The 21,253-nt window shown below is 36.0% G+C and overlaps 1 protein-coding gene across 4 annotated transcripts in view; it reads right to left on the bottom strand.

Annotated features, from left to right (window-relative positions):
• Positions 1-21,253, bottom strand: part of LOC133521123 (uncharacterized) — a 614,754-nt gene that overhangs the window by 552,027 nt on the left and 41,474 nt on the right. The gene's annotated exons all lie outside the window — the stretch shown is intronic.

Genomic DNA, 21,253 nt, shown 5'->3' with positions numbered 1-21,253 from the left:
CTTTTAAGACCTTTTGACTTTGGATGAAATACTATTAGAACAAATTAAATTATATTAATTTGTTTTTATTTCAAGTAGAAATACTACTATATAATTTATGAACTGAAATAAAAGTCATATACTATGGAGGCCTTGGTCACTTTTTCTTAGTATATGACATTTATTTCAGTTTTGATGAAATGTTATAAAAAAATCTATGAGACTTAAGGCAGTCGCTTTCATTAAAACTAGTGGCTACGCCAGTTCTGTGGATTAGATTTCCAAGCGGACCCCAGGGTCAAGACAAAAAGCAGGGACATCGCTAGGAAGATGATAATAGTTATACCGAGCTCTCTTTAGGTACTTTTGTAACCTAATTATTTGAAAAAATGTAAGTCGAAAGTTAGGTCCGACGCCGAGCGAAGTGAGGATGAGAGTGTTAAGTTAACCTTGAACAAATACCATCTAAGTATTTTATAATCTTCTTCATCGCATTGTCCCGGCATTTAGGGTCGGCAACGCGCATGTAGCTCCTCTGGAGTTGCAGGCGTACATAGGCTACGGATACTGCTTACCATCAGGCGGGCCGTATGCCTGTTTGCCACCGACGTAATATAAAAAAAAAAATTGCCACGGCTATAAAATATATAGACAGATATTGGCGTCAGACGTATAAATAAATAAATATTAAGTATATGACGAGTTTTACGCTAACATATCTAAAATACCTAAACTGTATACTAAAAACGTCTTGAATAACAAAGCAAGCGTCAATTTTATATATTCTTCTTAATGTATATTTTCCCACCACCCAAATGCAGTCGATAATTATATGTCAAACATGTAGAAAAACAGTGTTTTATTCATTACGCGTACAAATTTAGTGTCCCGAAAGACGTATTGAGAATAAATTAAGTCTTTGTGCATTACCGAATGCATGACAAGTTGACAACTGACATGACAATACTGAGAAATAACCGTTGTTGCACTTGTGTAATATAAAATATAAGTAATATGTCTGATTCATTTTAAAACGACTAGCTAGATTGCTCTGAAATTTTGTACTTACAATAGGATAAGGTATATCTAGTCCTGTAATTAGTGTATGTAGCTTCAGATTTAATTTTTGCGAGACATTTCATTGCGAGGAAAGACAGTGACAATCTCGAGAAGCTCTTTGTGACCGGCAAAGTAGATGGAAAAAGACCTCGTGGACGCAGCCCAATACGCTGGACCGACCAGATACGCTCCACTTTTGATTCCACATTTCACAACACTCTTCACACCGCCAGAATAGAATAGAATAGAAGAATAGAAGCGTTTATTTGCAAGAATACGTAGGTACAAGGTGTTACATTAAATATTGTCACAGTATTCAGCCGAAACAGCATGCAAATATTAAAATATACTTATAATCTACTTATTGTAATCCCTATATGCTAATATGACATATTCATATATTGCTTCACTGAATAAAAACAATTTTCTTGAAGCCACTTAGTCAATACATTCTTAAATTCTAAATCGTGCAAGAGCTTGATACTATCAGGTAGTTTATTTAAAATTTCTATGCAAGTATTGTAGGCATTCCGTTTATATATATCCGCACGGCAGGGAGGCTGATACAGAAGGGTCCTATATTGAGCTCTTTGGTTTCCTTTAAAAATCTCTGAGCGCAACTTAAAATACTCCATATGAGTCTTTACAAAGATACAAACTTTTTTACTGTACATGCACGCCAAAGGTAGAATATTGTGTTTTTTAAAAATAGGTTTGCAACTATCTGTGTACCACGCATTTGTAATTGCACGTACGCACTTTTTTTGCAGAGACAGAGATAGATGGAGGGAAATCATACGCGAGAAAGTGATGCAGAAGGGAGGTCACGACCCTCAGCATTGAGGTATACGACGCACAGAGAGAGCTTCACATACCATAATAAAAAAATATAGCAAATTTAAGGTTTTCATACTAAGCTTGTTTTTTTGCTCTATTTCTTTTGTTCTAGTTTATAAAAACTAGAACTACCTATATACAATTACAGTACTAGATTTACCTCATGTCATACGTGCAAAGTTTGATCACAATCCAACACGTAGTTTTAAAATGAGAACGAAAGTCTGTTCGTATGGGAAGGTGAAATTCGGCCGAACTTTCTGCGAACTCTTTACTTGAAGACTTGAAGAGTCAGACGAACCTCGCTACCTCATTTTAAAAATTAAAACTAAAACATGTAAGTACAAAATTGACGACCGGTTTGGCCTAGCGGGTAGTGACCCTGCCTACGAAGCTGATGGTCCCGGGTTCAAATCCTGGTAAGGGCATTTATTCGTGTGATGAGCCTGAATATTTGTTCCTGAGTCATGGGTGTTTTCTATCTATTTAAGTATTTATAAATATTTATATATTATATATTATATATATCGTTGTCTAAGTACCCTCAACACAAGCCTTATTGAGCTTACTGTGGGACTTAGTCAATTCGTGTAATAATGTCCTATAATGTAAAAAAAAATAATCCAATTTCAAATAACATAAAATAACGGTCATTATATTTTCCTATATCCGGCTAAAAATTTCCACCTGCCGGCACCGTATTTGGCACCGGCTTATGAACAGATTTGGCACGCCGCCGCGCGGTGCCAATGCCAAGGCTGATTACGTAACTACTGATGGCGCGGGTATTGTTCCGGCGTATGAATGAAACAATTGGGATTATAAAACCTAATTCATACATATATACTGATACATATATATATATATACTGATTGGTGAGTCAAGTGACACATTTACTTTTAAAAGTGACGTGCAGGGCTCTAAAAGCTGGTTAGACCATGTTGTGGACACGGAATATGCATATTGGCTGTGTACTAATGCCAGGGTCCTATACGATGTTTATTGGTCTGACCATTATCCGTTACTTATTGAATGTGACTTAAATCTCATAGAAACAAAGACGAATCCTAGTAACAATATTGTAGTAAATACCATTTTATGGGGAAACCGATATAATGAGCAAATAGAAGGTATATATATGTACTAAAATTATAGGTTTTAGCTTTGGTACGATAGGTACGTAATGTAAGGCCTTACAGGTGAATGAGAAGGTGAAATTCGGATGTCAACTGCAGCTAATTGTTGTGGCGTCTTTATTGTCCATGCCTGTATAAAATGTGCTACGGAATGGCCATCAAAATTGCAGTAGTAATGCGGCAGCGATCGTCACATTTTATTTTAAGCCCAGTTTTTTTTTCATCACACTTGGTCGAAAAAGATCTTATGTCATGCAGGTGTACTATAGGTCAAAGGCATATATTGTTCCCGCGGGAGTTATGGCTTTGTTTTAAATTATGTCACTTATTCATGTAAACCAATTGGCATAAATGAGTTTTACTTTTCAAATACTGACGTTTATAATTTAATATTTTTGTTTATGTTTAAAATTATATTATTTGATTAATTTAACAGCCGTTTAAAATATTTTTACATAATGTTCAATCGTGGATGAATGCCGAATACTAATAGGTCTGTGCCTTCGATGCCTCACCTGTTAGGACGGACACCGTATTTAAGAATAAGATGTCACCGTATTTAAGAATTATTTCGCTTAAAATTTAGTTTTTTCTCCGCAAGTGTAATGAAAAACATTGTGTGTAATCACACAATGTTTTTCACAACAAGCGGGTAAGAATATTGCAAACTCGGGTCTCTAATTCTTAATTACCATCCTCGAGTCCAAAATTTCACTTACCCCCCTTTTTGCACAATGTACTATTAAACAGTGCATGTTGGCAACAAATAAATTGATACGAACAACAAAATAAATGACTTTTGCAAATACCGCCAAAGGTTTTGTAATAGAAATACTAAAGAGTTTATTATAAAACATTTATCTCTTGAGTGAATGACATTTACAGTGAAGTGATGGTTGTAAAGGAGATAAAACGTTTTCAGTTTTATAGGTGAATATTTCACTACCACTATACCTTAGGGGAATAGAGGGTTAGGATCGTAAAGTGAAAGACATTGCAATTTCACGAGTGTGCAAAAGGATAAGCAAATTGCACGGTTGTAGAAAAAAAACTATGCTTAAAGTACCTTTTAACCCCCGATCCAAAAGAAGGGTGTTGTGTATTTTAGTATGTATTTATCTATGATATGTATACAGTATATCGTCGCCTAGTACCCATAGTACAAGTTTTGCTGAGTTTGGGGACAGGTTGATGATGTCCATAAGATGTCCCCTTATTTTTTTTTTATTATTAGTCTAACAGCTATGCTATATAGCTCTTAAACGGGTAAACCGATTTTGATGCGGTTTTTTATATGAAAGCATCTTTTCTAGCGATGTTTTATCAGAACCGGTTCATTCGTTTGCGTGTTGTTGGGGTTCTTTTTTTAATTTAACCGGTTTGAACATCACATCTATGTCAATTTAATCCCAGTTTGACATATTCCACATCATTCACCTGTGCATATCGTTCGAACTTCCGCGTACGTATGTAACTATTAAAGATCTGACAGTTGACACTTGGTTTCAAAAATTATATTATTACTATTATTAGACAGAAGTACATTAATCTACAAAAATAAAAACATTCCCGTGTTACATTTGATCTAACGTCTAGAAACCACTTTACACCAGACCAGACTTATAATGAATTCCATCAAACGTTAGTTGAACTTGGTACGCCAAGTTAGGTAAGTGGTGAGGCAACGCAGCCTAGATGAGACCTGTTCTATGGCTACGGGTTAGTTCGCGAATTGCGTATTGTTATGTAATGGATCGGATGCGGTAAAAATATCTTCTTGTCTATATCAGCCTTTACATGACGCGCCAACTTCGGCGAAAAAAAATTTGAGAATCCCTGACGGACCCTGAAATATATATATAAAGCTTAGACTGAGTTGGTTAAAGGCTTCTACGGTTTCAATTGCTAGCTAAGTAGGAGGAACGAATTCAATCGATCGGACAAATGCCGCAATGTATTACAAATCACATGCGACTATCGTTGACGTTTGTAAAGGCTATAACAAAGATACACAGGCTTCATAAACCTGTGTAATTACCTAATTACTTAACATAATTTCGGCCCGATTTGAAGAATGATTAAGACACGTTTAAGATCTTTAAAAGATCCGACAACTAAACGACATGTCAAGATTAATCCGCTGTGATCCCAATGAGATCTATCTACGATTTTTCTAACGTCAAAGTGACATTTGTTGCCCGAATCGAGCTGCTTCTGTCAATTATACGACATACAAACGATATCTAAACCAGAACTTATCGTTATCGTATCTCATTCTTCGAATCGGGCCGTTTGTGGCGATTTTTGTTTTCAAACAGAAGTGAAAAGTAACTTTTTGAAAACAACGCGTTGAAATGTTCTCACTATTTTATACTTAGTGTGTTCTTTTAGTGTTTCGTGTAAACAAACCATGAATAGGTATAACAAAAGACTGTTAATTCTCTAAACCAACACAGCAGACATGTAAACACAATTCAATTACAATTATAAAATTTCCTTTTGCGCGCACAACCGTTAGACTCCCACACATACATAGGTTATTTGTTTACACACACACCTACATATCGTATACGCATTTAGTTGAACGTTATTTGGACAGTCGCTCATCATAAACATTTTAAAATAGGTTCGACTAAGAGACTCTGACATAAATTTCTTTGGCCCAAATGATACGGGAGTTGGGAAATCTATTTGCTGAAGCTTACGACACTTTTCCGTTCTATTTGAGAAGAAAAGAAATTCGACCACACTTATGTCAATTATAAATGTTTATACAGGTTTACGGTTCCGCTTCTTTGTTTCACTATAGTGTCAAGCCATTTCCGTCAGTAGAAAAAAGCGGCAAATTTAAAAAATGTAGGCGCGAAGGATTATCGTCCCATGGAAAATTTGAAATTCACGCCTTTTTCTACGGACAAAGTTGTTTTGACCAGCTATAACTTACAAATACAGATGCGCAAGTCGTGGAAAGTTTAAAAAAAGTTGGAAAAACATCTTAGAAATATCAGGAAAATTTAATTAGACATTAAGGAAACTTTAATTTTGGAAACGGTCAATTTCTATTACCACGACAGAAATATGCGAGGTTTTCAAAAAAATTCAATGACAAAATTTCGCAATTTGGAATCTTTCCAACGGCACATCGTACTAACTTTTATTTTTAGTTCTATGTATTTTGTCTCAAATCATCATTACCCTTTACAAAATGTCATTAAGGGGGTCCCTAACGCCAATGACCTTCGATCTGAATCCCTGAGTTTTCTAATGTTTTTAGTAGCTAATCATATTAACAGCAACGGCTGTAAGCAATATAGTATCCCATATTTACTTTAAAGTTCATTATCTTCGAGATATTTGGCATCAAAGTTGAAGAATTTTAGACCAAAAAACTGGTTTTCTGGCCATAACTTTTTTGTTAATTAATTTAAAATTAAACTCTCTGACAAATTTTTAGAGACGTCAAAGACGAACCCAAATATGTAGATCTGATATATGTAAGATCCTTCATAGCAATCTAGTTACGAAAATAGTGTTTGTTTAGACAATGTATATAAAAATCTTAAAAAAATAAGTACCTATTAATTTCTTTCAAAATCCGGCAGACAAAAATGGATATAAAAGATTAAAGAACCGAAAGCCGTTTGTCTTATAATTCTATCTGTAGTGCAAATGAAGGAGTAACGACTCAAAACTCTCCAAAAATCGATGAAAACCGCGGGCCCCTTAAAAGTTAAAATTATCTGAAACAAAACGTATTAAGTGTCTTTCAAAATAATCTTCTTTGACTTTGATACACAGACGTAAATCTTTGTAAAAATTTTCAACAACATATGCTTTATGTGTAAGTTAGCTTTTGTCAACGTATTTTTGGGCAAGATATACTTATCTCCAATTTTTAGGGTTCCGTAGCCAAATGGCAAAAAACGGAACCCTTATAGATTCGTCATGTCCGTCTGTCTGTCCGATTCTGTCACAGCCACTTTTTTCCGAAACTATAAGAGCTGTACTGTTCAAACTTGGTAAGTAGATGTATTCTATGAACCGCATTAGGATGTTTACACAAAAATAGAAAAAAAACAATAAATTTTGGGGGTTCCCCATACTTAGAACTGAAACTCAAAAAATCTTTTTTCATCAAACCCATACGTGTGGGGTATCTATGGATAGGTCTTCAAAAATGATATTGAGGTTTCTAATATCATTTTTTTCTAAAATGAATAGTTTGCGCGAGAGACACTTCCAAAGTGGTAAAATGTGTGTCCCCCCCCCGTAACTTCTAAAATAACAGAATGAAAAATCTAAAAAAAATATATGATATACATTGCCATGTAAACTTCCACCGAAAATTGGTTTGAACGAGATCTAGTAAGTAGTTTTTTTTTAATACGTCATGAAATTAAAAAAAAAAAAAAATTTTCATCATACCCATACGTGTGGGGTATCTATGGATAGGTCTTCAAAAATGATATTAATGTTTCTAATATCATTTTTTTCTAAACTGAATAGTTTGCGCGAGAGAACCTTCCAAAGTGAAAAAAAGTGTGTCCCCCCCCCCCCGTAACTTCTAAAATAACAGAATGAAAAATCTAAAAAAAATATATGATATACATTGCCATGTAAACTTCCACCGAAAATTGGTTTGAACCAGATCTAGTAAGTAGTTTTTTTTAATACGCCATGAAATTAAAAAAAAAAATTTTTTTTCATCATACCCATACGTGTGGGGTATCTATGGATAGGTCTTCAAAAATGATATTAATGTTTCTAATATCATTTTTTTCTAAACTGAATAGTTTGCGCGAGAGAACCTTCCAAAGTGAAAAAAAGTGTGTCCCCCCCCCTGTAACTTCTAAAATAACAGAATGAAAAATCTAAAAAAAATATATGATATACATTACCATGCAAACTTCCACCGAAAATTGTTTTGAACGAGATCTAGTGAGTAGTTTTTTTTTTAATACGTCATAAAATTTAAAAAAAAATTTTTTCATCAAACATATACGTGTAAGGTATGTATGGATAGGTCTTCAAAAATGATAGTTAGGTTCCTAATATCATTTTTTTCTAAACTGAATAGTTTGCGCGAGAGACACTTCCAAAGTGGTAAAATGTGTGTCCAAAGTGGTAAAATGTTGAACAAGATCTAGTAAGAAGATTTTTTTTAATACGTCTTAAATTGTACGGAACCCTTCATGCGCGAGTCCGACTCGCACTTGGCCGCTTTTTATTACTAAATTGGTCTTTATCCGTGAATGAATAGATTAGTCAACTATTTGTAATTTATTTTGTTAGTGTACGTTCGCAAATTCTCTATACGTAAAGTGTACTGCTCTTTGGCAATGTCTAGTAAAACGAACTGTAAGGCTTTATTTGCCAAGGTTTTGAATAAATTATAATAATATTTCCATTACAATGCAGTTTAACTGGCTTACTAAGATTGATTAAATTGTTTGATAAACTATTCTAAACGTGCACGCTTAACTACCATTAGCTTTTTTCAGCTAGATTCGGACCCTAGTTTATTAACTTATCCTTTACGTGTATATGTAATTAAGAACAAAATAATATTCTAAGTTTGGAGGAACTCTATCTATGTATATATTTCATGTGTTATTGTGTGAGACCTCTTTACGATTCAGTACCTATGCCGGCATAGTTGGCAGGTAAATATGAAGCTTATATTAAACACGGAAACTACTCTACATTGTCTATGGCTAACAAATCTTTAAAAAGCCATTTGTTTCTAACTTTATAGTCTTTCGCTACAAACTTGCCAGTTTCAATTATTTGGAATCACCGGTAACACGTCAAAACCCTCGAAACTAAAACCCAATAACTCACCAAATTTTTACAATGCAAATTCAATCTTAACACCTTCCTGATATGTCTGAAATTTGATTATATTACATGGTCATCTGCCGCTCTTTCATTTTCGAATACACTATTTGAAATTAGAACTTGATATACAGCCATTTTGAAACGAGCTCCCTCGTTGCCCGTGATACGAGAAATTATGTCAGGAAATGGGGGTTGTTAAGAGCAATGCAGATCAATTTATATTGGATGAGGAGTGCATTAAAATCCAACATGTTGGCTGCGTTCCAATATGGCGTGTCGAGGCATTTCAGTGGAGTTTTATTATTGTTTTACGAGTACTGTGAGGTAATTGGTATTGTATCAATTCGGATTTAGGTACGTCATGTTTTGTTCGAGATCTTTCCGAATAAAGGATCTGATCATTAACCTGAACCATAACAATAAATGTGTTCATTAATTAGCTTTTTATTCAGTTTTTCGTGGCCCATTTTCTGTTTACGTTTGATCCAAATAAGTATAAAATATTGAGTACTTATGGAATTATTGTCAATTGTACTCGTAACAAGTACTGTTTATGATTTTTTCTTTCATATATGTTAACAATATTGAATAAAAAACAGCCCATAATTTCTAATCTTAAGGACTTCGCTTGTACTTTAGTACTTAAGCTATGAATAGGAGCAAACCTTACCTTACAATTCCTAAGTCTCATATATCGCTATATGTCTATTAGCTTATCAAAACAAATTATAATCTCTACCCGCCCAGAAGCCTATAAAAAGGTTTCCCATTCCATTTTATTCTAAACCTTTTTTTTGTGACAAATCAAAATTGCATTTGTAGTGGGAACTAAAGTTCGTGTATATATCTGCCGCCTCGCCCTCGCCCCGTTTTGGCCCTATGGCATGGGGTAAGTTCAGCGCAGGAAAAGGAACAAGTTCTATAGAATTTGTATGAAACTTATACCCCATATCAGTGGAGTCATTTACACATCATCTTCCTCGCGTTGTCCCGGCATTTTGCCACGGCTATGGGTGCCTGGGGTTCGCTTGCCAACTAATCCCAAGCATAGGCATAGGCATTCGTTTTTACAAAATCAAATGCCATCTGACCTTCCAACCCAGAGGGTAAACTAAGCCTTATTGGGATTAGTCCGGGTTTCCTCACGATGCTTCCATCACCGAAAAGCGACTGGTAAATATCAAATGTTATAATAGAGTTATATATTTAATAAAAGTATGCTGGTATAAACGCTATTCTAAACATTCATACGTTCATTAAAATTACTTAGCTACCCGCATACAATGACAAAGTTTTAATTGCTGTCTTTTCTCTCATTACCTACTTCAATGTAATGGAACTGAACAAGTTTTCGGTAATAGGACTGGATCTTGACTATTCTTTGTTAACTTTATCTTAAGTTTTTATTTTTCATTGATATTTGTCAGTTTGATAATTAATGGTGCCATACATCCCATGACTGGAGACAAAAACATAGTTTTTCACAACACCAACTGGTAAAGGCCCTCTTGATTGTTCAAAAACTAATGAGAAAGTTGCATTTTATCCACATGTGGGGCAAAGTAATCAGATGCAAATTTTGAGTCGTTTCCTTAAGGTAACTTGTAGAATTGACTTTTAAATGATGACTTTGGATGATAAATATTTAATTACGTTCATTTGGATTTGATTTGGTTTTTTTTGGTATTTCATAGTTAATATTTTCCTGGCGTTGGTGTGGTGAAAATGTCGTGTTTCACTCGGAGGCAAAGTTTGATTAACCCTCGTGCCTTGAAACCCTCGCAACGCTCAAGATACCACTTCTCTTCTCTTGTAAAACTTTCATTGAATACATTGCATAAAGGACGAATCAGGAGATTTAACTTTTAACGCATAAAGCGGTAGAAATTTTACAGGTGTCGGTGAAATATCAAAAATCTTTTCTCCGACTCCAAATTATTTCTTAATTGGCTACTTGACTGTTTTTTGTAAATAATTTCCAACGATCTTGATTTTCCTGAGGGTCAAATGTCTATATAGGACTCATGGCATTTAAGCAACACAAACGCACTCGACGATTGAAACGCCTCTAGCAAAAAGATAAGGTGATGTGACGTCACATCATATAAGTCTGTCCTAAATGTATGGAAGATCAAGGAAATTACCATTTTGACCCTGAAATATTGCGTTTGTGTATAGTTGTCATACAGTTTATTTTTCAATAAAATGTAAGGAATCGAATGGTACCATTTTCTTTTCTATTTTTGAAAGACAAAAAAAAATTTTTTTTGGAGCCTTGTATTTTTTTATAATCACAATATAATTTTTTAAATTCCACTTTTTTATAAAGGATAGCTCATTTTCTCTCATTTAAATTGTGTTATAATATTTAACATGTGTCAAGTACCCAATTGTCCCACGATTGGTGCCGTTAACATTACGCGAACAAACCCGCGATTATAGGCTCGTAAAATACTAAAAACACTCGCAGTTTTCTAGCAACGACGAAAATTTGAAGCAATTTCCCTTTGGACCTGGAGGAGATTTCCTTTGGGACTAAGCCTGAGGTAAAATATTTTCGACGTGTGAAACGTGGAGCATATGAAATAAATGTAGCTTTTATTATAGTAGGTATGTTTAATATAGAGTTTGGTCACGTGACGTGTGCCAAAAGATATTTTAAATTCAATATTTACAAAAATATGGTCATTACAGGTCCCCTAAAAGTAGTTTAACATGTTCTTATAATCCAAAAGAATTTATTGGGATAGATGGAAACAACCCTTTTGCAATCGCAATCCAGCACAGGAACGCTGCCTGCGTGATGGGCACCCTACCAAGGGCGCAACATTTTAATAGGTATTTTTAATTTTTAGCTTTAGTTATTTTAATTGTAGTTAGATTTAGTTTAGTATTCATTGTGAGATTTTTGTATTTTAATAATATATTTTTATTATAATATGCTTGACATGTAATATTTAAATTATAGATATGGTAAACTTAGCATAAAAGCAATGAAATAAATGATATACCTAAATTACTTTTGTAACAGTTCCATAAAAACCAACATTGCAAAATACGGAATTAAACAGAATTACCGTTTCTTCTAAACTGTTACGAGTAACGGCTCTTCAAAGGCAAACCTGCCAATTTTTCGCACAGCACCCTAATTACTATTGTTACAACTACTATTGGTTAAAACTGACCTAGCGCAAAAAACTTCCTATCTTGATAAATAGAACAGTTGGAAAAGCGACCCTATTCCTAATCCTTTAAAGTTAAAATTGACAAAAACGCTGGAACGCTATACCCTTTGCATGAAGATAATCACTTGAAACAGTTCTTTGTAGTACAGTAACAACCAATTGAGTGAGATCTGTGTTGTCCTTTATAACATTTTAAAACGCAGGTCTTTTAAGTTGGTCGTATTGTCCAATGTATAATGAACCTCTAACATCAAGAAATATACCAAAATCAACGTTCATTACGTTTTGGTTGTTCATTGACACAAAAGAAAAGTGTATCAAGTAAAAAAGGTTACCGTTTATAATCACAACTCTAATTTCTAATTAATAAGGTTGAATTTCAAATAGTAATAGCAGATGACTCATTCAAGACGTGAAAAAATCGATTAGCGCACAAGTTTTTCGCCATTTTTTTTAAAGATAATAAAAAGTTGTTGAGTATGACTTACTGACTTAGATATTGATGAAAGTGCAACCAGGATGTAACCAGTGTAATATTAAGTCATATAATAGCCATGTTGGATGAATTTTTACGGTTTTGAACGTAATGAATGTTCATTTCGCTTTTAGTTATGCCATTACGTTATTTGGTCGAGTAATTTGAAATGCTACTACTTCATTATGGAGAGTTTTAAAATAGACATATAGTTGAATCTTGCAGACTTCAAAAACTTATTAATGGCCGGGGAAATTATTACACGGTCCAACCGTCATTTTGGAAGGCAATACAACAAAAAATCCGGCCAAAAGCATACCGGGCCATGCTCAGAGTGTAGGTACTTTGGTAAATGTATATTCATGCATGTTGTGGGTAAGCATATAATAAATGAGGATTAGTCTTGATCTGAAACTGGTGTTTGATTGTCGCTTCCCAAGTACTTTAACATGGCGCAGCCGAATTGAACCTTTTGTAGAAATATAAATGTGTACATTAGTTAACGCGGGTGTTGAAAACTCGGGAATTGTAGTGATTACTGTGATTTTGTAGACATTTAAATTACAAGATCGAAAAGTGCTGGTGCCGTAATGGAAGCTGTGTTGCCGCCGCCATTGCCATTTAGTTTTACAAATAATTTAGAGAATGTCACATCGGGGAACCTCTCCAAGGAATGGGAAAAATGGAGAAAATCATTCCAAGTTTATTATGAGGCGTGTGAATTATCTAAAAAAAGTGCTCAGGTGCAGATGAGTATATTGTTGCATGTGATTGGTGAGCAGTGTCGCGAGGTACATGCCCAATTTGAAGGTACATTTGCTAGTGTTAAGGATTTATTGGACAAGTTCGAATCTTTTTTCTCACCGAAAAAAAATATTACGATCGAAAGGCACAAATTCTTTACTCGGTGCCAAAAACAAAGCGAATCAATTGAGCAGTACGCATTCGAGCTGAAAAAACTAGCAAGCGCTTGCGAGTTTAAAGAGCTAATAGATGATTTGATAAGGGATCGCCTCATATGTGGAATACAGGAGAACGCGCTGAGGGAGCGTTTATTGCGAGAACCGGACTTAACTCTAAAAAAGTCCTTGGAAATATGTAATATTGCACAAATATCGAAGTTGCAGGCGGGGGCAATCAAGAAAGAGTCCTGTGAACATGAAGCTTATACTTATAATATTACTGCGAGTAATAGTCAAGCCCGGGTTATGCTAGAGAATGAGGGTAGCCCGTACGGTCAGGTGAATTGGATATCAAGACGTGGAGGGTATCGAGCGCGAGGCGCGCCGAGGGGCAGAGGCCGCGGCTGGTCGCAACCGGCCCCGCGCCCCGCGCCGCCGCGCCGCAGCGCCACTCCTGCGCAAACAACTGCTTCATCGCGAGAAATAAGACACCAACATCAACAAATGGGACCCTATGGTGGAATTAGATCTGAAGTGCAGTGTCTAAAGTGCGGGCTAGCTCACGGTGTGTACATGAAGTGTCCGGCTTTAGGAAAAATGTGTTTGAGTTGCAATAACTATGATCATTTCTCACGCATGTGCACGGTGTATAACGTAGAAGCTGTGGAGCCCTCAGTGGAGCCTATCGATCAGGTAATCTATTGTCTTAGTAATTCGCGTAGTCATTGGTCTATAGATTTAACTTTTGGAGCAGAGGTTACTATTAAATTTAAACTGGATACCGGGGCCGATGCCAATGTTTTGCCGGTAAGATATTTAAGCCAGGTTGGTTTAGCAGAACAAGATTTAACTAAGACGAGTACAAAGTATAAGAGTTACTCAGATAACGACATCATCGTACTAGGCGCGTGTCATTTGAAAGTACAGTACAAAAATAATTATTACATACTGGAGTTCGTGATAGCGGATGTACCGTCAGCACCGGTGTTAGGCCGCGACTCGTGTTGTGAACTTAAGGTAGTTAAGTTAATAAAGAACATTAGCGTCACACGGGAATCACAGGATTATGATTATATATTTCGCGAGTACAACGACGTTTTTGAGGGATTAGGATGTATGCCGGGTGAGTACAAGATAGAAATTGATAGTAGTGTTAGACCCGTAGTTCACGCTCCGAGAAAGATGCCGGTAGCCTTAAAGGATAATATCAAGGAAAAATTAGATAACATGGTAGATGAAGGCATAATTGCAAAAGTGGAAGGCCCTACCGACTGGGTCAACAGTATGACCGTAGCGCGAAAATCTAACGGTGACTTACGTCTTTGTCTAGACCCACGTGACTTAAATCAGGCCATTAAAAGGGAACATTTCAAGCTGCCGACCTTGGATGAAATTACTGTAAATTTATTGGGATCAAAATATTATAGTACGTTGGACGCAAAACAGGGATTTTGGCAGTTACGTTTGCACAAAGAAAGTACGGATCTTTGCACGTTCAACACATGTTTCGGTAGGTATAAGTTTTTAAGGTTACCGTTCGGAATTACGTCCGCTTCAGAGGTTTTTCATAAGCGAATGTTTGAAAACTTTGATGACATTCCCGGAGTATGCCTATTTATAGATGATTTACTTATCCACGGCCGTACTAAAGAAGAGCACGACGACCGGCTGAAAAAGGTGTTCAACAGGTGCCGGGAAATCAATTTAAAGTTAAATAAAAATAAATGCAAATTCGGTTTAACAGAAATCAAATATTTAGGTCATAGAATTAGTGCGAAAGGTATATATCCAGATAGCTCACATACCTCTGCCATAAAAAATATGCCACGACCAGAAAACATAAAAGATTTAGAGAGATTTTTGGGTATGATTAATTACGTAGGCAATTTCATACCAAACTTATCGGATAGGAATTTTGTATTGAGGGAGTTGTTACGTAAGGATACCGAATGGCATTGGACAGAACACCACCAAAAAGCGTTCGAAGACTTAAAAGATTGTTTGACAAAAGCTCCCGTTTTACAGTTTTATGATCTCAATAAACCCGTAGTGATTTCAGTAGATTCGTCTAAGAATGGATTAGGATCTTGTCTTATGCAAAATGACTTACCGGTTTGTTACGCTTCGCGATCGCTTACCAAAGCTGAGCAAGCTTACGCTCAGATTGAGAAGGAGCTTTTGGCCGTGGTTTACGCGTGTGAGAAATTTTATACCTATATATACGGTAGGGGTGACATAGTAATAGAAACCGATCACAAGCCCTTGGTTAGCATAATTTGCAAGCCCATAGCAACCGCTCCAGCTAGATTACAGCGAATGTTGCTTCGTTTACAGCCGTACACGTTCAAGTTAGTTTATAAACCGGGGAAATATTTGTATATGGCAGATACATTGTCACGCGCTGTAGAACCGACGTGCGGTCCAGTTGATGTGCCGCGAGATCAGCTGGATTTGCAAGCACAAGTTTGTACCATCGCGGTGAGTAACCCGTTACTGGACACGCATTTTGTAAAAATACAAGTTGCTACGCAAAATGACGTGGAAATACAAACAGTACTGAAGTATGTCAAGGATGGGTGGCCAACACACAAACATGAGGTTGACACTCAAGCTAGGTCTTATTGGGGTTATCGCGACGAACTTTCGTTAGCATATGGCATGTTATGGAGAGGCGATAGAATTGTTATTCCAGTTGCAATGCGTAACGAAATGTTAAAGCGCGTGCACACAGGGCACTTAGGCATAGATAAATGTAAATTGCGTATTAGGGAGAGTATGTTCTGGCCAAATATAAATGCACATGTAGAGGACCATATTAGTAACTGTCAGGCATGTTTGACATTTAAAAATCAAAATAGAAAGGAAACCTTAATCCCACATCCAGTGCCTGAAAGAGCGTGGTCCAAACTAGGTGTTGATATATTCCATTTTCAGCAAAACCAATACTTGATAGTAGTAGATTATTTTAGTAAATACGTTGAAGTTGCAAAATTAAATTCTCTAACCTCTGATCACGTTATTAAGGAATTAAAAATAATTTTCAGTCGACATGGTATTCCTAACACGGTGATCTCTGATAACGGACCTGAATTTAGATCCAATAGTTTTGAGATATTCTCGGCAGAGTGGAGTTTCCAACATATAACCTCATCGCCACACTTTGCACAGTCTAATGGTCAAGTTGAAAGGACGGTTCAAACGATCAAAAACTTGCTAAAGAAAACTCACTATGAAAAAACTGAATTTAGACTAGCTTTACTAGAGTATTTGAATACCCCTATTAGTAACAAGCTAGCTTCTCCTTCTGAGCTTCTCAACAGCCGTAAACTAAGAGGTATTGTACCATGTCCTCCAAAACTGCTTTTGCCTAAAATTCAGAGAAATGTAAAAAAAGAGTTGGAAATACGTCAAGAAACACAAAAACATCAATATGATAAGAATGCTCGCGACATGTCTGAATTACACCCAGGCCAAAATGTAAAAGTAAGAATAGACAAACGTTGGGTGAGTGGTACCGTAATATCATTGCGCGGTATACGCTCGTATTTGATAAAAATATGTGGTGGTGGCACTTTGATTCGGAATAGACGACATCTCATTAAAGATTCTGATCAGCGCCCGGCAGCGCAAAACACTTCTGTGTGCTCCCTGCCTTACGATGATATCGGTACCTGCAGTGATAACGCGGTGACGTCACCGAGCGGCGCGGCCAGCGCGCCGCGCGCCACCGACATCGACACCGGGTTCGATTCTCGTGACACGGTCGCTCGCCCCGGTCCATCCAGTTTACTATCTGCTCCCACCAATAATAATAGTAATAACTATGTTACTCGCTCCGGCAGGGAGGTGATCGCTCCTGATCGGTGGGGTTCCTGGGGCTGGTAAACTGTTTGGAATGGTAATGTATTTTAAGATGTATGTTGTGTACCTATAATAAGTTCTACAATGATCAATGTTATCTAATATCTATAATAATGTACCTATTGCCTGTACATGCACTTCAAGGCCTAAGTTGTTGTTTATTATTACTAAATTAAAATGAGTTTCGTTGTAAGTTCTTACACTAATTTCAATCAATTATATCATTATAATGTAATTAAATTAATATTGTTATAAACGTTACATAATTATTACTTTTAGTATCTGAATTAAGTACATTGTCTCACGAATCAATGTTTTATCTGGAATAAAATATGGTTTGTCATTTGAACACTGCTACGTAACTATGCATAGATATAAGAAAATCATTTAGCATGTTGATGTGTTGTGTCATGTGTTATAGCAATTTCATGTTTTAAAATTGTACACCAAACAAGTTTTGTTGTAGTCTTTTTAAATTTACCTATAACAGTCAGCATTTATTTCTTAAACCTTTCACCTAGTTTTTTTTTTCTCTCGTTTGAGAATACAAATAACCAAAAGTAAAGTAAACATTACTAGGTATTATGTACCTCTTGTTTATGTCAGTTTTACCTCATACACTTTTTTTTGTATTTTTTTTTAAAGAGGAGATTGTAGGTACTTTGGTAAATGTATATTCATGCATGTTGTGGGTAAGCATATAATAAATGAGGATTAGTCTTGATCTGAAACTGGTGTTTGATTGTCGCTTCCCAAGTACTTTAACACAGAGTAGGGTTCCGTAGTTACTCTTCCGTCACAATAAGCTAAACTGGAGCTTAAAGTATGGTAGATTGTTAACCAAGGGATGAACTGTGGGTGTACGTCTTTTTACTATGAAGGGGAAACTTTTTGCGATAACTGAAAAACAGCTAAACTGATCATATCCGCTATAGTTTTCATTTGATGTCTTTCTTAAGCTGTACTTCCAAGATTTTTTTCCATATTTTTTTTATGGTTCAAAAGTTAGAGGGGGGGGGACACATTTTTTTTTCTTCCGGAGCAATTATCTCCGAATATATTCACTTTATCAAGAAATGTTTGTTGAAGACCCCTATTAGTTTTTGAAAGACCTTTACAACGTTATCCCACACTGTAGGCTTGAAGCAAAAAAGAAAAATTCCACCCCCACTTTACGTGTAAGGGAGGTACCCTAAAAAAAATATTTTTTAGATTTTATTGTACGACTTTGTCGGCTTTATTGATTTATATATCCATGCCAAATTTCAGCTTTCTAGCACTAACGACCACTGAGCAAAGCCTCGGACAGACAGACAGACAGACAGACAGACAGACGGACATGGCGAAACTATAAGGGTTCCTAGTTGACTACGGAACCCTAAAAAATGTACCTATATGCGAAAGTAAAGGGGCCCACAGATCGTAGCTCGAAGTGGTTCGTGTAATATTACACACGATTGCGACGTCGCCAGTTCCTTTTTCTTTGAACTTGGCTGGACACGCTACCGCGTGTCCAGATATCTTCAGTAACACTATTTTCTGACGGAATATCTTTTTATTTGACACTCAGTCATGATACAATTCCTTTATTTATTAGAAACAACAATAATTACTTATAGCAATATAAAGCAATTTCACAGCTAGATTTTAGTACTGTTCTGAACAACGGTTAACAGACCACCAGCGCATTTAATATTTTATTGTTTACCGACCACAAAATAATGGTTTGTGCTAGTTGTGAATAAATGAACAACTTGCGGTATTCTACGTTTTATTTCCGTTTAGATTGCGGTTAAATTGTCACAAGCGGGAGCGGGAGCGGGTTACGGTTGACCTAGTTTGACGTCGTAGATATCAACACCTGAGAACCTACCGCGAAACACGATTCCTAGGATCCTAGTAGATGGACTAATCTAGACCCGATAATGTGAACAGAGGATGAGGATCTACCGCAAAAATCGCAACTTCGTTACCTGCCTCTGTCGCTCGAATATGCAGGAGTGATAGAGAGGCAGATAACGAAATTTCGATTTTCGCGGTAGACCCCCAGATAGTCAAAGAGAAGAATAGTCACGATTATCACAAGTTCATTAATTTCATAGTAAACATTTCACGGGCTCGCGACCTTTCGAAACCATTGGTCAATATCAAAGTTTATTTGACCTGTATGAATCTGTATATCTTATCTACATCACTTTCTTCTTTGTTTATACTCCCTTAGGGCCGGCCTGGGCGGTGTTCAGAAAGGTCGTGAGTCCGAATCGCCCCCATGAATTATTCAATTTTCTCTTTAATTTAAAATTAATCAATCAGGTACTACGAAGGGTATCTGCATAAGTGATTACTAATAGACAGTTCGCGATAGTTTCGTCTCTCAATTAGAATGACGGTTTGACATCTGACCTCCACGCGTCTGCGATCGTCTGATCTTGATATTGAAATGAACAACAAAGTTATCTAAATGTTCTCTTTATGTGCGTCACGGAAAATAATTTATTCGCTGATTAGTAAAATATAAGTCAAGGGCATACAGATATTGTTGACTTTTGATGCAGATGTCTTCCTTCCTCATCTGAACGATTGTCAAATAATTAAATTAAGGTCCAACGGACCTTTTCATACTACTTAAGGTGGTAAACTAGTGCATTGTCTTCGTTATGGCAAAGGGTTTCCGTTTCAGCCTAATGACGTTCGCCAGTGGTGTCCCATCGTTCCCATGCACATTACATTACCGATACCTCCTTTAAATTTACTCTAAGAAATTGCTGCATAATGCCAATTCTTTACAAATGGTGTGGACAACAAGCCTAGGAAAATGAAAGAATTCATACGCAATCGGATTTTACCACACTTATATAAATCGTGTAACAAATGAAATGGTTTTCTAAAAAGCTTGTTAAAAATACTTTTTCAATACATTGACCTGTACCATACCATGATAGATATATCCATCGTTTGAGCAACGATGACAAATGATGGGCACGATGAAATAGCAAGTATAAAACGCTACAGTTGCCTACGAAGCCCATATATACTTACGACTTTTTTAATTCAACGTTTTGCATGACGGCTGCGCAATACTTGGCAGCGCCGTATTTTTTGTTCTTTAAAGAAAAATGACGTATGTGTTATTTTATGGTAAAGACACTTACAATGTTTTTCTATTATATCTATAATGTAATTTCTTCTAGGTGCGGTTAATGGATGGTGGGTATATTTGGAATTTGCATAGATACAGTACATCGATCATTGGTTGCGACAGTGGTGAAAATGATTCTTTGTTTCGTATTGAATCTCTGGCAATTTATTTTCATTCTAATTACAATAAATTCTTGATTTATTGCCTGCTCCTATTTATCATTATAAATAGGAGCGAGTTATAAATCAAGTAAGGTGTAAATACGAAAGAGATAATTTTGAAAAACACATATCTAGTAACCTAGGAAACTACCTACTGTAGCAACAACAATCAAAATACATGCAGCAAGCGTTAAGTTACGTAAATGTCGCCTAGGTATAAAATGCCTGATTTAGTTGATATAAGCGATTTTCAAAATTACCCCGCTTTAGTTATCCCAAAGCACCTTAGAAATCATAAACGCATGTCGCATTTTCCAAGTTGAAAATGCGACATGCGTTTATGATTTCTATTTCAAACCCACTTTAATGGCCCGATTCGGATTTTAAATACGTCAAATATTATATCTAGATACGATAGGGATCGGATATGTTAGTGTCAAAAGTGACGTTTCTTCAAACAAGAACGAAATATTTGACATATATTAAGTTCAAATCGTGACGTAAGGAAAATCAACATAAAACTTGAGTTTCTCTAAAACTTATTATACTGCGTAATGTTAACACATCCAAAAGTGTGATATATAAGATATGTCATATGAATATGAAATTAAGTAAAAACATTTTTCAAAAGGATTAAACCTATCCCTACAAAGGGAATATACTTCTCGTAATAGAAACGTT

The sequence above is a fragment of the Cydia pomonella genome, chromosome 9 (assembly GCF_033807575.1).
Source record: "Cydia pomonella isolate Wapato2018A chromosome 9, ilCydPomo1, whole genome shotgun sequence".
Lineage (NCBI taxonomy): Eukaryota > Metazoa > Arthropoda > Insecta > Lepidoptera > Tortricidae > Cydia > Cydia pomonella.
Note: the sequence above shows the minus strand (reverse complement) of the source record. Positions and strands in the feature narration are given on the sequence as shown.